The following is a 21967-nucleotide window of genomic DNA, read 5'->3' as shown; positions in this document are numbered from 1 at the left end:
AACAAAACTATAAAACTAATAAAAATTAAAATTGGCAGTGCTGATGAGAGACAGATGGTGTTGTTTGCTGAAACTAAATTGCTCATGTTAGGTTTATAGTAGTAGAAAGAAGTAGATTCAGGTCCACTTCTATTTTTTATTAAAGTAACATGGCTGCAGATAAGGTTTTGTTTTCTAAATTGGAATAATTAGATTGCATACTTAACCAGACTTTCCCTAGCAAGAATCCTTCAATGTCACTTTTTTTTTTTAGAGACAGGGGTTCACCCTGTTGGCCAGGCTGGTCTTGAACTCCTGACCTCAGGTGATCTACCCACCTCAGCCTCCCAAAGTTCTGGGATTACAGGCATGAGCCACCTCGCCCGGCCTTTTTTTTTTTTTTTTTGAGACAGCTCTTGCTCTGTCATGTGTGCTGAAAGACAGTGGTGCAATCACAGCTCACTGTGGCCTTGATCTCATGGGCTTAAGAGATCCTCCCACCTCAGCCTTCCAAGTAGCTGGGACTACAGGCACGAGCCACCACTCCCGGTTAATTTTTGCATTTTTCGTAGAGATAGAGTTTGGTTATGTTGCACAGGCTGGTCTCGAACCTCTGGGTGCAAGTGACCCACCTGCTTCACCTTCCCAAAGTGCCAGGATTACAGGCGTGAGCCACTGTGCCCAGCCTTTAACGCCACTTTTAATGACATTTCTCTGCAACTTTCAGACACCTACGGCCCTCTAGATGAGGGGCTTTTCTATTTTCTGCAAACAAGATGATGAATATTCATGGGTTTTGTAGGCTAACAGGACAACTGAGGTATTATATAGGGACTTACAAAACAAGGAAATGTTGCTTTCACACAAATAGGATACTACTGAACACCGACATCCAAAGCATAAGATTTTAATTGTCTATATTCATCGCTTGAGGGCATTTACAGAATTTTATTATATTCTTTCTTTGGTATTTGCCTTTTAGCGTATTACTGCACTGCACATTAATTACTTCCCCTCGAAGGTTCTGTAGAAACTTCTCAACAGCACAGTAAAATGGGCTTTGAAATATGAGAATATCCTTTGTACTTGCATTGAAGTATGACAAATATTGCTGGAACAGCATTGAAAAAGATATTCTCTGCAAATTTGTACAGGATGGAGATCTTGCTTCTTGTTTTAATTTTTGACAGCAGAAGGAGTGGAAAAAGTAGCTTGATATTGCTTATGATTCCAACAACATCGTTGTCATCCAAAGGGCTTTACTGAATAGAAGTTTCCTATACAAGCTCTGTTTCATCTTGTAGTTTTAGGCTTAATTCATCAAGAAACATTATCAAGTCTGCAGCAGAAGCTAATTCCCAAAGCCATTCAGAGTTGTAGTGGTAACAGAAAGTCCTCATTTAGAAAAATTTGAATCTTAACTATCAGCTTTAAAAAGCCCTACGTACGGGCCGGGTGCGGTGGCTCACGCCTGTAATCCCAGCACTTTGGGAGGCCGAGGCGGGTGGATCACGAGGTCAAGAAATCGAGACCATCCTGGCCAACACAGTGAAACTCCGTCTCTACTAAAAATACAAAAAATTAGCTGGGCATGGTGGCGCGTGCCTGTAATCCCAGCTACTCAGGAGGCTGAGGCAGGAGAATTGCCTGAACCTGGGAGGTAGGGGTTGTGGTGAGCCGAGATCGCGCCGTTGCACTCCAGCCTGGGTAACAAGAGCGAAACTCCGTCTCAAAAAAAAAAAAAAAGCCCTACATGCAATTTTACCACTGCAAAACCATTGAACTGCTGTGTGATAGGGCAAATGAGGAGACTTGCTTCTTTTTATGACAAAAATTCACAGGACTGAACATTAGTAAGTCCACGAGAACAAATGAAGCTCGCTGTTGACACATTGGTTGAATAACACGTCATAGAGTCAAATATTTTTCACATATGTACCTGCTGATGACTAGTACAGTGAATACAAAGAAGTCTTTAAACACCTTGAATTTTTTTTTTCAATGTGGCTTTTTTTTTTTTTTTTTGGTACTTTAAGGTCTGGGGTGCATGTGGAGATCGTGCAGGATTGTTGCATAGGTACACACATGCCATGTGGTTTGCTGCGTCCATCCCCCGTCACCTACATCAGGCATTTCTCCCAGTGTTATCCCTCCCCAACCTCCCCGCCCCCCACTGTCCCTCCCCTAAGCCCCTACCCCCCAACAGAACCCAGTGTGTGATGTTCCCCTCCCTGTGCCCATGTGTTCTCATTGTTCAATGCTCGCCTATGAGTGAGAACTTGCAGAAACATCTTGAATTAAAAAAAAATTTTTTTGTAGGTTTGTTGAACTAAGCCTTTGTCTTCTCCATGTACTTTATTGGGGGTGAGGTCTCACTCTGTCATCTAGGTTGGAGTGCAGGTGTGCTATCACAGCTCACTGCAGTATCCAACTCCTGGGCTCAAGCGAGCCTCCCACCCTAAGCCTCCTGTGTAGCTGTGACTACAGGCATGTGCCAGCATGCTGGCTGATTTTTGTATTTTTTGTAGAGATGCCGGGGGACTCTATGTTGCCTAGGCTGGTCTTGAACTCCTGACTTTAAGCGATCCTCCTACCTCAGCCTCCTAAAGCATTGGGATTACAGGCATGAGCCACCACACCTGGCGTCTGGATACATTTTTATCACTATCCATTTCAGCACGTTAGTGGATTCCACTTGAGGTTGTACTGACTTGGTGTTTTCTCGAGTTCCCTGAAAATATTCTCAGATTTGTTCCATGCAGACCATTCATAGAGGCTAACACTCAGTGACTTCAGACCAGGCGTTGACTGCTTGAATAAATAACACCTGAATAGTGTTGGAAATATCTGTTGAGTCATTAAAAGCCGAAGAAAATCACTCAAAATCATTTGCCTTGTTTTAAAATTGGCTATTGATGTTGCTCTCAATATCCTCAACTGTTTGAGCAACTGTTTTTACCCAAAAGTGAATAGTCAAACCAGTTTATTTTCTCTGAACACATTTCTTTGGCTGCTGGAATTAAATATGATTTAATTAACTCACCATCAGTAAATGTGTTTGTTTGCCTAACAAATGAGCCATTTGAAATTTATTTGGGTTGCAGCTTCGTTTTAATTTTCTGTTTTAGTGAAAAAAAATTATGCTGTCATGAGATATTCTTTCTGAAATTTCCTAATTTTTCTGACCGGTTGCCTTCCTGTGAGTTGAGAGTATTGTGAAGAATGCTTAGTCTGGTAATGCTGACCTACTCTATGTTATTTTTTTTTCTTTAGCATATAATTCATTGTCTCTAATTTGATGATAAAATAATTAGGCTGGGGGCCGGGCGCGGTGGCTCATGCCTGTAATCCCAGCACTTTGGGAGGCCGAGGTGGGTGGATCACGAGGTCAAGAGATCGAGACCATCCTGGTCAACAAGGTGAAACCCCATCTCTACTGAAAAATACAAAAATTAGCTGGGCATGGTGGCGCACGTCTGTAGTCCCAGCTACTCGGGAGGCTGAGGCAGGAGAATTGCTTGAACCCAGGAGATGGAGGTTGCGGTGAGCCGAGATCACGCCATTGCACTCCAGCCTGGGTAACAAGAGCGAAACTCCGTCTCAAAAAAAAAAAAAATTAGGCTGGGTGCGGTGACTCATGCCCGTAGTCTCAGCACTTGGGAGGCCAGTGGATTGCTTGAGCCCAGGAGTTCAAGACCAACCTGGACAACAAGGCAAGACTCTGTCTCTACAAAAATAAATTCAAAAATTAGCCAGACATGGTGGCCTGTGCCTGTGGTCCGAGCTACAGGTGGGAGGATCACCTGAGCCCCGAGGGAGGGTAAGGCTGCGATGAGCCGTGATTGTGCCACTGCGCTCTAGCCTGGGCGAAAGACCTTGTCTCAAAACAAACAGACAAACAAAAAGATATGTTGTTTGATTTCTGTGAATTTTCCAGTTTTGCTTCTGTTATTGATTTCTACCTTTATTCTGTTGCGGTCAGAGAACATACACTGTATGACTATTTTAAAAAGTCTTCGGTTGGGTTGTGGTCTAACATAGGGTCTACCCTGGAAAATGTTCCCTGTACACTTAAGAATGCATATCCTGTTGTTGGGTAGAGTGTTCTGTGTGTGTGTGTCTAATAGACATAGAGTTGCTTTATTTTGTTAAATCGTCTATTTCCTTACTTACCTTCTGTCCGATTGCTCTATCCAATATTGACAGTGGGGCACTGAAGTCTACAGCTGTTATTATAGAACTGTTTATTTCTCCCTTCAATTCTATTAGTTTGTGCTTTACATATTTTGATGGTCTGTGAAGTGCATAGATATTTATATATATATATATACTTTTTTTTTTTTTGAGACAGAGTACTGCTCTGTCACCCACGTTGGAGTGAAGTGGCATGATCTCAGCTCTCTGCAACCTCTGCCTCCCAGGTTCAAGTGATTCTCCTGTCTCAGCCTCCCGAGTAGCTGGGACTACAGGTGTGCACCACCATGCCTGGCTAATTTTTGTATTGTTTTAGTAGAGACAGGGTTTTGCCATATTGGTCAGGCTGGTCTTGAACTCCTGACCTCAGGTGATCCACGTGCCTCGGCCTCCCAAAGTGCTGTGATTACAGGCATGAGCCACTGTGCCCAGCAAATGTTTATAATTTTGAGACAAGTTCTCTCTCTGTTGCCCAGGCTGGAGTAAAGTGGCATGATTACGGCTCACTGTGGCTTCAATCTCCTGGGCTCAAGTGATCTTTCCACCTCAGCCTCCTGAGTAGGTGGGACCACATGCACGTGCCACCATGCCTAGCTAATTTAAAAATTTTTTTGTAGAGATGGGATTTTGCCATGTTGCCCAGGCTGGTCTTGAACTACTGGGCTCAAGTGATTTGCCCACCTCAGCCTCCCAAAATACTGGAATTACAGGCGTAAGCCACTGCCCCCAGCCATATAATTATTATATCTTCTTGCTGTATCGAACCTTTTTATTAATCTATAATGTCTTTCTTTGTCAACTGTAACTTTTAAAACTTTAAAGTCTATTTTGTCTAATATTAGTATAGCCATTCCTGGCCTATTTTAATTGCCATTTGCATGGAATATCTTTTTCCATTTTTCACTTCCAATGAATTGTGTCTTTAGATCTAATAAAAATCACCTGAAGGTAGCAGATAAGTGGGTCAGGTGCTTTATCTGTTCTGCTAATTTCCGGTCTTTGATTGGAGAGTTCAATTCATTTACATTTAAAGAGATTACTGATAAGATGGGTTTTCTGTCATTTCGCTATTTTTTTCGATATGCCTTATAACTTTTTTGTTCCATGCTTCCTGCCTTACTATCTTTTGTGTTTACTTGATTTTTTATAGTGGAACATTTAAGTTAATTTCTCATTTTGTCGTGTGTATATCTACAGCTGTTTTTTCTGTGGTTACCATGGAGATCACATTTAACTTCCTAAAGTTATAAAATTCTAATTTGGTTTTATACCACTTTAACTTAAATAACATACAAAAATTCCGCTCCTTTATAGCTCTGTACCCTAGCTTGATTGTTGATGTCACAAAATTACGTTTATAGTGTGCTGCCCCAAGCCATAAACTAATAATTATTTTAAGCGCATTTGTGTCTTAAATTAAAAGTAAAAAAACAAAATGTGGAATTACAACCCAAAATTATAATAATACTAACTTTTTGACTAATTTTAAAAAAATGTATTAGTCTCTTAAGAGACTATCAGATAGTCTATCACATAGAAAACAAAAAGTGAAGTTAAAAACCCTTGTTACAACAATACTGTAAGGCCGGTCGCCTCGCTGGGAGCTCAGACACCTCCCCTCCCCGGGAACTTGGACACGTCCACCTCCCCTCGCACAGCCTAGCCCTCCCTTAAAGAACCCTGCCAAAATGCAAACTAAGTCTTGTAACTCTACCCAATAGCAGTCAAGTCTTGTATGCAAATGAAGTCTTGTAGCTCTACCCAATAGCAGTTGAGTCTTGTATGCAAATGAGGTCTTGTAGCTCTACCCAATAGCAGTTGAGTCTTGTATGCAAACGAGGTCTTGTAGCTCTACCCAATAGCAGTCAAGTCTTGTATGCAAACGAGGTCTTGTAACTCTACCCGATAGCAGTTGAGTCTTGTAAATCTACCCAATAGCAGTCGAGTCTTGTATCAACCCAATAGCAGTCGAGTCTTGTAAATCTACCTAATAGCAGTCGAGTCTTGTAAAACTACCCAATAGCATTCAAACCCTGCTTGCTTTGCCCACACCCTGCTCTCCCACAACCAATCAAACTCCTCCACTCCCTATGAAACCCGACGTCTGAGAGGAGTCTGTGTGACTTCTCTGGCCCCCCCTACCGTCGGACCTCAGAACCTCGTCCAGGAGCCGAATAAATTCTTTGCATTGGATCTTCTCATGCTGGCCTCAGTTTCTTCATTTTAAACTCGGCAAGAACCTAACAACCCTTACAAATACCACCTTTTGTAATGGCCCACGTATTTACCTTTATTGAAATCTTTGTTTCACCATATGCATTCCAGTTACTGTCTAGCGTCCTTTCATTTCACATTGTATGACTCTCTCAAGCATTTATTGCAGGGCAGGTCAGTGGTAATTCTCTCTTCTTTCTTGTTTTCTTGCTTTCTCTCTCTCTTTCTTTTCTTTTTTTTTTTTTAGACAGGCTCTCACTATGTTTCTGAGGCTGGTTTCAGACTCCTGGGCTCAAGTGATCCTCTTACCTCAGTCTCCTGAGCAACCAGGATCACAGGCACACACCAGCACACCCGGCTCTCCCTCATTTTTTATCTGGGAATATCTTAATTTCTCCCTCACTTGTGAAGAACTATTATGCCAAATACAGGATTCTTGTTGTTGGTTTTTCTTTTAGCACTTTGAATACATTGGCCCACTGTCTTCTGGCCTGCAGAGTTTCTGGGAGAAATGTGCTGACAGTCTTATTGAGAGACCCTTGTATGTAATGAACCACTTCCCTCTTGCTGCTCTCAAGATTTTCTCTGGCCGGGTGCGGTGGCTCACGCCTATAATCCCAGCACTTTGGGAGGCCGAGGCGGGTGGATCACGAGGTCAAGAGATCGAGACCATCCTGGTCAACATGGTGAAACCCCGTCTCTACTAAAAATACAAAAATTAGCTGGGTATGGTGGCACATGCCTGTAATCCCAGCTAGTCAGGAGGCTGAGGCAGGAGAATTGCCTGAACCCAGGAGGCGGAGGTTGCGGTGCGCCGAGATCACGCCATTGCACTCCAGCCTGGGTAACAAGAGCGAAACTCCGTCTCAAAAAAAAAAAAAAAAAAGGTTTTCTCTTTGTCTTTCAAAAGTCTGATTATAATGTGTCTTGATGTGGGTCTTTGAGTTTATCTTACTTGGAGTTTATTAGACTTTGACAATACGTATGTTGGTCCACTTGATGTCCCACAAGTCCCTGAGATTCTGTTTACTTTTCTTCCATCTTCTTTCCTTCTGTTCCTTAGACTCAGTAATTTCCATTGACTCTTTCTTCTGCCTGCTCAAATCTGTCTTTGAATTCCTCTAGTCAATTTTTCATTTTACCACAATTTTTTTTTTTTGAGATGGAGTCTTACTTTGTGGCCCAGGGTGGAGTTAAGTGGCACGATCTCAGCTCACTGCAACCTCTGCCTCCTGTGTTCAAGAGATTCTCCTGCCTCAGCCTCCCGAGTAGCTGGGATTATAGGCAGGCACCACCATGCCCAGCTAATTTTTGTATTTTTAGTAGACATGGGGTTTCACCATGTTGGCCAGGATGGTCTCGAACTCTTGACTTTGTTATACAGCCATCTCAGCCTCCCAAAGTGCTGGGATTACAGGCCTGAGCCACCATGCCTGGCCGAATTTTTCATTTTATTGTGCTTTTCAGCTCCAGAAGTTTTTGTTTAGATATTTCCTCCCTCCCTCCCTCCCTCCCTCTCTCCTTCCCTTCCTTCCTTCCTTCCTTCCTGCCTGCCTGCCATCTGTTCATCTTTGACAGGGTCTCACTCTGTTGCCCAGGTTGGAGTGCAGTGGCACGATTATGGCTCACTGTAGCCTCAGCCTCTCAGGCTCAAGCAAACTGTTGACCTCCTGTCCCAGCCTCCTTAGTAGCTGGGAGTACTGGCATGTGCCACCATGCCTGACTAATTTTTAAATTTTTTGTAGAGACAGCATTTTGCCATGCTCCCACACTGGTGTCAAATTCCTGGGCTAATGCAATTCACTCACCTTGGCCTCTCAAAGTGCTGGGATTACAGATGCGAGCCACTGCTCCTGGCTTAGATTTTCTGTTTCATCATTGATAGTTCTAATTTGTTCATACATTGTTATACCTTCCTTTAGTTCTTTGAGTATCTTTAAGACAGTAGTTTTAAAGTCTTTAAACATTAAGTCTCAGTCTCTTGTTTTTTTCCTTTCAATGGTCCAGTCATTGCTGTCTTTTTTTTTTTTTATGCCTTGTTGTTGAGAGCTGGGCATTCATATCTAATAACATGGGGCCAGGTGCAGTGGCTCACGCCTGTAATCCCAGCGCTTTGGGAGTCCGAAGCGGGCGGCTCGTGAGGTCAGGAGTTCGACCCCAGCCTGGACAACATAGTTAAACCCCGTCTCTACTAAAAATACAAAGCTTATCCGGGCGTTGTGGTGGGTGCCTGTAGTCCCAGCTACTCGGGAGGCTGAGGCAGGAGAATCGCTTGAACTCAGGAGGTGGAGGTTGCAGGGAGCCAAAACCGCACCATTGCACTCCAGCCTGGGCAACAGTGAAAGACTCCATCTCAGAAAAAAAGAAACACACGTGCCGCTGCCTGCTGTGGGAAAGGTGGTGAGGAAAAGGGTAGCTGCTATTGCACCAAGAGCTGAAGTTGACCAAAATTAACCACAATTTACCATCAGAGTCTTCCGCTGAAAGTGGCAAGTCTTCAATAGATTCCAGAGTTCTAAAATAGTTACGGCAAAGAGATTCTGCCTGGCGATTGCTGTCTAGATAGGGAGGCCAATTCTTGGTGCTTCCTACTTGATCATCTTGTCAGACTCCTTTGTCCAGGCGTTTGTTTGAAATTATGGCTTCAAATCTTGTTAAGTTTCCTTGGGTGGGGTTTTATTTTCAGCCTTATTTATTCACTGTGGCCTTGACTTACTGGGTTCAAATGATCCTCCCACCTCAGCCTCTTGAGTAGCTAGGACTACAGGAGTGCACCACCATGCTTGGCTGGTTTTTAAATTTTTTTAATTTTAGAGATAGGATTTCACTACGTTGTCCAAGCTGGTCTTGAACTCCTGGGCTCAAGCTTCACAAAGTGCTGGGATTATCAGCACAAGCAACCACACCCAGTCCTAGGGTTTTTTTTTTTCTTTTTTTAGGCAGATTCTTGCTCTATCACCCAGACTGGAGTGCAGTGGCATGATCTTGGCTCACTGCAACCTCCACATCCTGGGTTCAAGCAATTCTCCTGCCTCAGCCTTCTAAGTAGCTGGGATTACAGACGCGTGCCACCACACCTGGGTAATTTTTTGTAATTTTTTTTTTTTTTTAGTAGAGATGGGGTTTGGCCATGTTGGCCAGGCTGGTCTTGAACTCCTGGCCTCAAGTGATTCACCCGCCTCGACCTTCCAAAGTGCTGGCATTACAGTCTTGAGCCACTGCACCCAGCCCCAGTCCTAGTTTGTTTTTTTTTTTTTTATCTAGAAAAGAAAATGTGGGCTCTTCTCAAAGAAATTTTATGCATAATCAAATAACATACTTAAACAAAAGGGGGGACCCTGAGACATCCCATTGTCTCAGAAAATCATTTGCTCTTCTAAATCCTCCAGCCATTTTCTATTATACTAACGTCCCAGAAAGAAACCAAAACTACCAGGGTCAGAGAAAGCACAGCAATCTCTACGTAGGGACTGCGAATTTGATCCTGTTCGTGCTTTGTCTAATTCCACGTTCAGTGCCTTCTTCTCTTCTTTTCTGGTGCTCCTCTCCCTGGTGCCTCTTGTGGTACATGCTACCTCATCCTTCCTATCATGACCAAGGCATTTGATGAACTCATTCCTGCCGGCTCTTCTCCGAGTCTGAGTCAGACAGGACCACAGGGAAAAAAGACTCTTGAATGTGGACTTGCATTTGGGTGAAAGCACAGACCTAATGCTGTATGTGAAGCCTACCTCCTGCAAGGCTGCCCCTGCTGCCACTATTAGCCCCATCCTGCCAGGGACCGACACCATCCCCTGTCAGGGACTGACACCATCATTCCCATCACTCCCACCACTCCCCTCCCTCCCAGGATTGCAGTAATATGTCAAATCTAGGACCCAGATCAGGGGTCTGGGAAGTTGAGAAAGCATCGGGTTTCACCCTAAGAGTTTTAAATGCTGGCTGTGCATGAAAACTGCCTGGGAAGCTTTGGGAGAATGTAAGTGCCTGTGCCCACCTGAGATCAATCAGATCATCTGATGTGGTTTAGAATAACTGCCCCGTTAACATTGCCAGGCAGGGCCTGCCACCAGGACATAATTTCTCTTCTCTACATCCAGGTCCTGACCTAGGCTTAATCAAAGGCACTTTTGGGATCCTTGAGTCACATCAGAAGCTGATAGTTCCGTTTAAAGATCTTGGCGGTTCCTCCAAGGCTTGGTGTGTTAAGTGTGTGAATAGTGGGCCGGGTTCTGTGGCTCAAATCTATAATCCCAAAACTTTGGCAGGAAGATTGGTAGAAGCCAGAAGTTCAAACCTAGCCAGGGCAACATTGTGAGACCCTGTTTCTACAAAAAATAAAACAATTAGCTGGGTATGGTGGTGCACACCTGTGGTCCTGGCTATTTGGGAGGCTGAAGTGGGAGGATGACTTGAGCCCAGGAAGTTGAGGCTGCTATGAGCAGTGACTGTGCTACTGCAGTCCAGCCTAGGTGACAGAGCAATAGTCTGTCTTAAAAAAACAAACATTAAAAACAAGGCCGGGCGCGGTGGCTCACGCCTGTAATCCAAGCACTTTGGGTAGGCTGAGGCAGGCGGATCACGAGGTCAAGAGATTGAGACCATCCTGGCCAACATGGTGAAACCCGTCTCTACTAAAAATACTAAACATTAGCTGGGCGTGGTGGTGCATGCCTGTAGTCCCAGCTACTCGGGAGGCTGAGGTTGCAGTGAGCCGAGATCTCACCACTGCACTCCAGCCTGGCGACAGAGCAAGACTCCATCTCAAAAAGCAAACAAACAAACAAACAAAAACTGAATAGCTTTGGGAGACTGAGGCAGGAAGATCACTTGAGGTCAGGAGTTTGAGACCAGTCAGAACAACATAGCAAGACTCTGTCTCTAAAATATTTTTTTTCCCTGAGTAGCTGGGATTACAGGCCTGTGCCACCATGCCTGGCTAACTTTTGTATTTTTAGTAATCCCAGCACTTTGGGAGGCTGAGGCAGGTGGATTGGTTGAGGTCAGGAGTTCGAGACTAGCCTGGCTGACATGGTAATATGGCGAAACCCCATCTCTACTAAAAAGAGAAAAATTGGTCAGGTGTGGAGGTACACACCTGTAATTCCAGGTACTTGGGAGGCTGAGGTAGGAGGATCACTTGGACCTAGAAGGTGGAGTCTGCAGTGAGCCGAGATTATGCCAATGCACTCCAGCCTGGGCAACAGCATGAGACTTTGTGTCAAAAAAAAAAAAAGTCTAGAATCTCATGTAGATCAGATATAGGTGAGACTGAAGGTACTGAGATGGTCACTCCTTGTGAGAGGGAACATTTGAGGAAGCAAGTGCAGGAACCAGAGGGAACAAACGCTGGAACGGGCCGGTCGCTCTTCTCTGGCAGGAGCGGGCTCAGTGCGGGCCCCACAGCAGCGTCCAAGCACCTGCCCTCTCGGCACCTGGGTTCTTGTCCGGCATCCAGGAAGAATCAGGTCACACACTGTTTCAAAGATGATGAATGTGGAAGACTTTATTGAACAATGGAAGTGGCTCTTGGTGGAAGGGGAGTTGGAAAGGGGATGGTGCAGGAGGTCTTTTCCTGAAGCCCAGCCGTCCCTGGCCAGGCTCCCCGCTGAGCTGCACCATCTGAAGTTAGCTGCGTTTATCTGTAGTCTCTGACACTCAGCTGCTCATATCCCCAGCACTCAGCCGCTTGTGTTGCTCTGCCTGCTGAAGTCTTTATGGGCACAGAATAGGGGCATGGCAGGCCAAAAAAGCAACATTTGGGTGGAAAAACCGGGTCAGCTGTTTTTAGGGCCGCAGTTCCAAGCTTAAGGGTGGGTTTTAGCCAGGAGCCCAGCCGTTCTCTATTAGTACCATTGATCTTGATGCAAATTCCCCTCTAGCTGTAAGCCTGTGAAATCAAACAAGTTTTCCCAAACATTGTATTTTTACTTCCAAAATACAATGTTGAGACAGGCATAGGATAGACATTCCCATTCCAAAAGGGAAAAACAGGCAAGAAAAAAGGGGTAACTGCCCCAATTAAGTCCAAAACCCAACAAGGGCAAACATTAAATCTTAAAGCTTGAATATCACCTTCTTTGACTCATGTCCACATGGGTGTGATTGGGTGGCTTTGCTGAGCACAGTCCATACCACAGCCCTTATGGGATTCTGTTGTTCCTGGGGCTGCCCCAGGCTGGTGTTGTGTGCTGGTGGCAATCCCCCCACTTCTCAGTGCCAATATCGGTCTCAGCCTGTTTGTGCTGGTATAAAAAAATAACACCTACTGGGTAACTTACAAACAATGAAGATTTACTGCTCACAGTTCTGGAGGCTGGGAAGTCCAAGATCAAGGTGCTGGCAGAATTGGGGTCTGGCGAGGGCTACTCTCTGCTTCCATTCTGGAGAGGAGGAAGTCTGTCTTCATGTGGTGGAAAAGATGAAAGAGGTGAACAAAAGAGTAAACTCCCTCCAACAGAGCCTTTGGTTAGGGGCACCCAATCCCATTCATGGGGGCTCGCTGGCATGACACAGTCCCCTCCTAAAGGCTGCACCTCTTAATGCTGCGGCATAGGAGACTAAAATCCACTTTAGTTCAATGAATTTTGGAGGGACAAAAACATTCAAACCTAGCACAAAGAGAAAAATAGAAGAAGGGGGATTACCATTGTAATTTTGTTTTCTTTTTAAAATAAATCTCCTGGCAACTTTCATTTAAACCAATGTAATTTTTATGAGAGTCCTCTGTGACTCACATCAACTGACATCAGACGTGTCACTTCCTTGTTTCAGAGTTAATAAACACATTGCAGGGACATTTTCAGATTTTGTTCTCACTACGCAAAAATTACAATTTTAAAATAACAAGGCCATACTAAACATATTTTTGTTTTTTTTTTTGCCTGAATCGGTGCATGTGCCGGAAGTGTGAGTGCTCCAATTTGCCCAGAGTCCACAACACCTGCCAGTCATGCCGTCCCTTTTTTGTTGCTCTAAGCTCAGTGTGTAGCTGAATCTTTACCCCTTTCTACAATTCTTAGACACACTCAATTCTTCTGGGTATGTTTTTATTGAGTTAAACTTTCTGGAAGTTTCTGGCAGTTTCCGGCCTGCCATGTAAGGAGATAAGAAGTCACGCTCAGTCATAACAAGTAAAAAGCTGAACAAACTGAAAAATCAACAGCTCTTTTTAGATCTGTCAGAGAAGTGAAGTCACAGGGAAAACCACTGTCCCCAAAATTGGAGAGACAGACAGACAGTGATGGAAAATCACAACTTAATAGAGCAGAAACCCGCCAACAAAACCTCCACAGGAATCAGCTCCAGGACAGGAAAACCTGAACTGTGATGGCTGGATTGCCGGAGGTTCAGCATGGACAAGCCTGAGAGTTAAAAACTTCAGGGGGAGCCATTCAGAAGACACCCCCACACACTCCTTTGAATTTTACCTCCCAGAGCTCTCCCAGGTCCTCACAATGAATGAAGAAAAATCCCCTGTGCTTCTGGCAGCGGGAAGGAAAAGTCACCATTCTGAAATCCCCAGAGCATTTGTTCTCAATAACGTCAGCCCTCAGGAGAAACTATTTTACCAGAGCCTAACCTGCTAGGCTTTTTTGAAAGACAGGGTCTCACACTGTCACCCAGGCTAAAGTGCAGCCTGACTGCTGTCCTCTGACAGGAGAAATCTGAGCTTCCACTCTCCACCTCCACCATCTGTCTTTGCAGCTCACTTCCTCCTTCACCCTGATGCCAGGGGCCCTCCAGCCCAACTGGGGCTTGCAATCCATTTCCTTTGCTCTTTGCCCGCTGCTCCCCTCTGCAGCCCTCTTGGGTTCCACAGTGCCTTGTGATAATTACCCTCTGGCTTACACCCTCAACTCACATGCTCCTCTTTCTTTCTCCCGAGTAGCTGGGAATAAGGTATGTGCCACTACATCTGGCTAATTTTGTATTTTTAGTAGAGACGGGGTTTCTCCATGTTGGTCGGGCTGGTCTCGAACTCCCCACCTCAGGTGATCTGCCCATCTTGGCCTCCCAAAGTGCTGGGATTACAGGCGTGAGCCACCGCACCGGGCCTATTTTTTGATTTTTAAATAATCGTCACTCTGACTGGTGTGAGATGGTATCTCACTGTGGTTTTGATTTGCCTTTCTCTAATGATCAGTGATGTTGAGCTTTTTTTCACTTGCTTGTTACAAATTGCTATAAACTTCAAGTGTGCTCTCGCGCTGCCTGCCTGGAGGTTCTACATTCCCTAATCCATTCTCCCTTCCATCCTCCTAAATGCACATTTCTCCTTAATCCTGTGTGCTCACATCTCCAAAACCTCCTTGTTCTCATGCTTAATTAACTTTTTTTTCGAGATGGAGTCTCGGTCTGTCGCCTAGACCTGAGTGCAATGGCATGATCTTGATTCACTGCAACGTCAAGCGATTCTCCTGCCTCAGCCTTCTGAGTAGCTGGGATTACAGGCACGCACCACCATGCCTGGCTAATTATTTTGTATTTTTAGTGGAGATGGGGGTTTCATCATGTTGGCCAGGCTGGTCTTGAACTCCTGACTTCAAGTGATCTGCCTGTCTCAGCCTCCGAAAGTGCTGGGATTACAGGCATGAGCCACCGCGCCTGGCCGTCCTCCTCATTCTTATCAGTTCATGAAGTTTACTTGTACTCTCTGGCCTGGCATAGGTCCAATCTAGGATGGGATTGCCAGAGCCCCCTTAGGGAGGATAGACCCCCAAACTGTGGCCTAGTGGATTTGGCCAATGCAGGTCATGATGAGCGGCTCCGTCCATGGGGTTACTTGATGTCCTGTGGCCAGACACATCAACTCTCCTGGACCACTTGTGCGATGGGAGCTGCTTTATGTGAAATGCTGCCTAGCCTTGTTCCCAAACCAGAGGAGGCTACATTGTGAGTCTCCTACTGGGCTTACCGCACACTCCCCACAGCATCTGTTTCCACCACAGGTCCCTCTAGTATATAAGGTCTGCTAGGGGACAGGGTCCAAGCAGTCTGACTGCTTGCACGGCAGTCAGGACCTGCGGCAGGGTCCTTCCTGCTCTGGGTCCCATCTGGCAGCCTTCCATGTCACCCAGTAAGTGGGCTGCAGCAGCATTCCCATGTGTGGAATTTGCTGCTCCAGAACCTGGAAGGACTTGCCATGTGTATTAGTCTGTTCTCATGGTGCTTGTAATAAAGACATACCCAAGACTGGGTAATTTGTAAGGAAAAAGTGGCTCGATTGACTTAGTTTCACATGGCTGGGGAGGCCTCACAATCATGGCAGAAGGCGAAGGAAGAGCAAAGGCACTTCTTACATGGTAGCAGGCAAGGGATAATGAGAACCAAGCGAGAGGGGAAAGAAACCCCTTTAAAACCGTCAGATCTTGTGAGACTTGTTCACTACCATGAGAACAGTACGGGGGAAACCACCCCATGATTCAGTTATCTCCCACTGGGTCCCTCCCACAACGGATTATGGGAGCTACAATTCAAGATGAGATTTGGATGGAGACACAGCCAAACCATATCACCATGTGCTATGCATCTTCTTAGCGGGTAGATGTCCCCACATACTTCAGCCCTCTGGACCCCCAAGCATTTCCCTGATGTCACAGGCTCCTAAACCTGCACAGGGCTCACCGGTCACCCTGCAAATGGTGTATGTTTTATCAAGGCCTCCAGGATCTTGCCATCTCTTCCTCCTCAGGTCCAATCAGCACCAGGTCTTCAATGCAAAGGACCAACGTCTTATACCGTGGGATGTCCAGATGGTCCGGGTCTCTTTCAAGTGTAATGTGACAGAAGGCAGGGAGCTAACATAGTCCTGAGGGAAGACTGAAATGTATACTGTTTCGTGTCCCATGTGAATAGTAACTGCTTCTAATCCTTCTTATTTTGAGAGGGATGGGAAAGAACACACATTTGCCAGCTGGACGGTCAGATGCCTTGTGCCAGAGGTGGTGCTAATGCGCTCTCGCGAAGCCGCCACACGGGCACGGCAGCTGCCGCTGGGGCTGCTCCGTAGTTAATTCTGCTGCAGTCTCCCATCACCTGCTGTGATCTCCCTGGCTTCCGCAGGGGCCAGGCTGGTGGAAGAAATGGGGATATGACGGAGACCACTAGCCCTTCATTCTTTAAGGATCTGAGGGTGGCATTGCTTTCTGGGTATTGTTTTTGATTCACTGTCATTCCTTTTTTTTTTGAGATGGAGTCTCACTCTGTCACCCAGGCTGGAGTATATTGGCACGATCTCGGCTCACTGCAACCTCCACCTCCTGGGTTCAAGCAATTCTCCTGCCTCAGCCTCCCAAGTAGCTGGGATTACAGGCACCTGCCACCACGCTTGGCTATTTTTTTTTGGTATTTTTAGTAGAGATGGGGTTTCACCCTGCTGGCCAGGCTGGTTTTGAACTCCTGACCTCAACTGATTCTCCTGCATTGGCCTCCCAAGTGCTGGGATTACAGGCATGAACCACCATGCCTGGCCAATTCACTGTCATTCCTGCGGGAGAAAGGAGTTCAGAGGTTTCCACTTGACCTTCCTGATGCAATAATTCTCACTTTGCAGGTGGGGATTTTGCCAGCTAAAGAGTGTGTCCAGTCTTATTGTACAAACAGGATTGGAGGAATGACCACTGGGCAGATCTGTGAGCTGGACGCAGGTCGGGACCCCATGGACCACACAGCCCCAGCCACCTCCAGTTTAGCAGGGAAGGCATGGTGATACTTCGAATCCCAGGTTTCAGTGTCAATCCAGACTCTATCTGATCATCCTCAAAAAGTCTAGGCATTCCCCTTTCGCCAAGGCACGGTTACCCAGGTAACAGCCATAGTGATTTGCAGAAGGTCTGAGGAATCACTACTAAATGCATTTGCCATGTTTCTGCAGACACAGACTTCCCATTCAGCAAGTTCTGGATCTGAAAACAGGCTCAGGTTCAGAAACAAACGAGGGATCGTGACTTTTACTGCGGTGGCTATCTTTGACCTCGTAACCATCTTTGAGTTTTATGAATTATGCCCTACGAGCCCTCTTCCTTGTTCTCTGTGCGAGAGACTCCTCCATCTGCCATTCCAACCTTGTGTTCATTGAGATAGTTGCACCGCCCTTGATTCTAATGATGAGGTGCTGCTACTCAGTCTCCATCCCTTTGGAAGGTTAGAATCCTCACTGCTATGTTTTGTTGAATCTTCCTTATCTGCAATTTTTTTTGTTGTTTGAGACAGAGTTGCTCACTCTGTCTCCCAGGCTAGAATAGAGTGGTGCAATCGTAGCTCACTGCAGCCTCAAACTGCTGGCCTCAAGCAGTCCTCCCACCTCAGCCTCCCAACTAACCAGGACCACAGGCATGCACCACCACGCCTGGCTATTTCAGAAAAATTGTTTTATAGTGATGGGTTCTTGCTATGTTGCCCAGGTTGGTCTTGAACTCCTCAGCTCGTGAGATCCTCCCAGCTTAGAATCCCAAAGTGCTGGGATTACAGGTGTGAGCCACCATGCCCAGCCTGTTTAAAAATCTGAACAGGCTCGGCACCAAGGCTCACACCTATAACCCAGCACTTTGGGAGGCTGAGGCGGGCAGATCACCTGAGGTCAGGAGTTCGAGGCCAGCCTGGCCAACACAGTGAAACCCGGTCTTTACTAAAAATACAAAAATTAGCTGGGTGTGGTGGTGCATTCTTGTAATCCCAGTTACTTGGGAGGCTGAAGCAGGAGAAGCACTTGAACCCAGGAGGCAGAGGTTTGCAGTGAGCTGAGTCACGCCATTGCACTCCAGCCTGGGCTACAAGAATGAAACCCCATCTCAAAAAAAAAAAAAAAAAAAAAAAAAAAAAAAAAAAGGCTTGGTGTTCATATTTCCATTTTAAAAAGGAATAAAAAGAGATGGGAGAGCATGATGGAAATGACTTAGTAACGGGATGAAATAAGAGAAGAAGGTAATGGAGAAATAGCAAACTAGGAGGGGAGGGCAGGAGGAGGAAGCTGCAAACACGGAAATGAAGAAACGAGGAGGGCATCACAGCTCCCACCCCGAGAAGGTGCACTCTGTGCCTGCTTTCTATCTGTTAGCTCCTGACGTCAAGCGCTTGCTGCTCATTGAAGATAAGGCTGTGGCTCGTGCCTGTAATCCCAGTACTTTAGGAGGCTGAGGTGGGCAGATCGCCCTAGCTCAGGAGTTTGAGACCAGCCTGGCCAACGTAGTGAGACCCCCATCTCTACTAAAAATACAAAAATCAGTCCGGTGTGGTGGCAGGCACCTGTAATCCCAGCTACTCGGGAGGCCGAGGCAGGAGAATCGCTTGAACCCAGGTGATGGAGGTTACAGTGAGCTGAGATCGCACCACCGCCCTCTAACCTGGAAGACAAAGCAAGACTTTCTCAAAACAACAACAACAACAATTAAAAAAAAAAAAAGAAAAGAAAGTGGGGTTGATGGGGCTGTAGTGGAGTTGGCTGGTGTATTTTGTTCTGATTTTGTTCTGTACTCGCAATGCAGAAGAGCCTATTGCCAGGCTGTCAGGACACACAAATTGTACGTCACTGCTGAACAAGAAATGACAGCAAAGAGATCCATCCTACGATGCTGAAGCTCAGTGCGCCCGAGAGAGTTCCAGCTTGTAATTCATGCTCTAACGTGTTCCACGGCTGTATTCCTTTGATTACTGAGGTGTGCTGCACATTGAGTGAACTTCACCTGGGTTTCACCATCCCACTGGGATCGTTGAGGGTACAGGTCTGTAGTCTGTAGCATTAATGAAGGCAGTGGATGCTCCCTGAGGCCCAACTAGCTTTTGATTCAAGTATTTTTAGGAACACTGCTGGTGAACATACTTCTGAATAATTTAGTGTACTACCATTGATGACACCAGGTGATAAAAACTATTCCCTCCTCTACTTAAGTGAATCGAGCAGCAGGAGATACTAAAATCTTATGGTTTTATAATTCAGTGTGTAGAAGATGAGATATAAGTGGATAAAAATATCAATATTTCATTGCACACACTAGAAATATTAGGGACATACTGTGACTTGAGAAAGTCAATAGTGGAAGAATAATAAAAGCTTATTGTGCAGGGGTCAGGACAGTTTTGACGGCAGGTAACGAACACTCTAACCACCTCCAAGGAATAGTGTACTGCGTCATAACGGTTTTTCTAAAAAATAGCTTAATTGGGCTGGGTGAAGTGACTCGGGCCTGTATTCCCAGCACGTTGGGAGGCTGAGGTGGGTGGATCATTTGAGGTCAGGAGTTCGAGACCAGCCTGGCCAACATGTTGAAACCCTGTCTCTACTAAAACTACAAAAATTAGCCAGGCGTGATGGCACATGCCTGTAGTCCCAGCCACTTGGGAGGCTGAGGCAGGAGAATCACTTGAACCTGGGAGGCGAAGGTTGCTGTGAGCTGAGATTGCACCACTGCACTCCAGCCTGGGCGACAAAGCGAGACTCTTTTTCGAAAAAATAAACAAATAAAACAAAGTGTAACAAACTTAGAAGAATTGAAATCATACAAAGTATGGTCTTTAACATAATGAAACTAACCTGGAACTGAATAAGAGTGCCCACTTAATTTTTTATATTTTTTGTAGAGATGGGGTTTCATCATGTTGGCCAGGCTGGTCTCAAACTCCTGACCTCAAGTGATCTGCCTACCTCTGCCTCCTTAAGTGCTGAGATTACAGGCGTGAGCCACACAGCCTTTTACTTTTAACCCACTTATATCATGTTTGAACTGAGTTTCTTGTAGACAGCATGTATTTGGTTCATTTAACATCCATTTTGATAATCTTTATTTATTTGTATATGTTGACAGGGTCTTGCTCTGCCGTCCAGACTGGAGTGTGGTGGTGTGATCACAGCTCACTGCAGCCTTGACCTCCTGTACCCAAGTGATCCTTCCACCTCCCTGAGTAGCTGGGACTACTCAGATGTGAGCCAGCATACCTGGCTAATTTTATTTCTTTATCACCATTATTATTATCGTTCTTATTATTTGTAGAGACAGGGTCTCATTACATTACTCAGGCTGGTGTTGAGCTCCTAGGCTCAAGTGATCCTCCCAAAGTGGTGGGATCAGGGGCGTGAGCCACCACGCCTGGCCAATAAGCTCTGACTTCAGCTAGCTGTGTTTAAATCGTTTGCATTTAAAAAAAATATGGATGTGGCTGGATTTAGTTTTAACATGTTATTACTTGTTTTCTATGTTCCCGCTGGTCTATGTTTGTTTCCTCTATTCTGACTTCTTCGGGATTATGTGAATATTTTCTACTATTCCTATTTAGTTTATGATTTCTTTTTGATGATATCTCTCCATACGTTTTTTTTTCTTTTTATTTATTTAGTGGTAACTCTAGATATTATGATATACATACTTAAACTTTTTTTTTTTGGAGACAGAGTCTTGCTCTGTTGCCCAGGTTGGAGTGAAATGGCATGATCTCAGCTCACTGCAACCTCCACTTCCCAGGTTCAAGTGATTCTTCTGCCTCAGCCTCCGAGTAGCTGGGATTACAGGCGCCCACCACTGTGCCTGGCTAATTTTTGTATTTTTAATAGAGACAGGGTTTCACCATGTTGACCAGGCTGGTTTCAAACTTATGACCTCAGGTGATCCTCCCGCCTCGGCCTCTCAAAGTGCTGGGATTACAGGTGTAAGCCGTTGTATCTGGCCTAATTTTTTTTTTAACTGTAGTTTATCTAGCTATCTATTGATGAATATTTGGGTTGGTTGTTTCCAGTTTTTGAAAATTATAAAGATGATTTAAACATTTATACGTATGTTTTGTATAAACATATGTTTTCAGTCTTCTTGTGTAAATGCCAATAAATACAATTGTTTTTATGTTTGACTTCATTAAAAAAAACTGACAACTGTTTTCAAAGTGACTGTAACATTTCCCATGCTTACCAGCAGTGTAAAAGAGTTCCAGTCTCAGCTACTGATTCCTAATTAAACTGCAATTTGTGGGAGAAGCCCAGTATGTGATTTCAATCCTGCTGGGATTGATTGAGACTAGTTTCATGGCGCAGCGTATGATGAACATTCCATCTGCACTGGAAACACTGTTTAGTCTGCCACTGGAGGGTGGAACGTTCTGTAAAAGTTAATCGGATCCAGTTAGCTGATAGCGCGTTCAAGTCTTCTGTATTCGTACCAATTTTCTATCTGCTCTTTCTATCATGAAGAGAAGAGTGGTGAAATGCGTAACTCAATTATGGATTTGTCTTTTTTCCCTTTCAATTCTGTCAATGGTTGCTGTAAGGTTTATGGAATACATCTTCAGTTTATCAGTGTACCTTCAAATAATATGATGCCACTTCTACATAACGTAAGTTTTCAGAACAGTATACTTTCTTTCTTTTTTTTGAGACAGCGTCTCGCTCTGTTGCCCAGCCTGGAGTGCAGTGGCACCAACTTGGCTCACTGCAACCTTCACCTCCCGGGTTCAAGTGTTTCTCCTGCCTCAGCCTCCTGAGTAGCTGGGATTACAGGTGTACGCCACCACGCCTGGCTAATTTTTGTATTTTTAGTAAAGATAGGATTTCACCATGTTGGTCAGGCTGGTCTTGAACTCCTGACCTCAGGTGATC

The 21967-nt window shown here is 45.2% G+C and overlaps 1 protein-coding gene across 1 annotated transcript in view; it reads left to right on the top strand.

The window, feature by feature from the left end:
- Positions 1 to 21967, top strand: part of CCNY (cyclin Y) — a 268565-nt gene that overhangs the window by 3465 nt on the left and 243133 nt on the right. The gene's annotated exons all lie outside the window — the stretch shown is intronic.

This window comes from Aotus nancymaae, unplaced genomic scaffold, assembly GCF_030222135.1.
Source record: "Aotus nancymaae isolate 86718 unplaced genomic scaffold, 86718_ANA_hifiasm-v0.15.2.pri h1tg000077l, whole genome shotgun sequence".
Lineage (NCBI taxonomy): Eukaryota > Metazoa > Chordata > Mammalia > Primates > Aotidae > Aotus > Aotus nancymaae.
The sequence above is the reverse complement of the archived record's forward strand: the minus strand, read 5'-3'. Positions and strand labels throughout refer to the sequence as shown.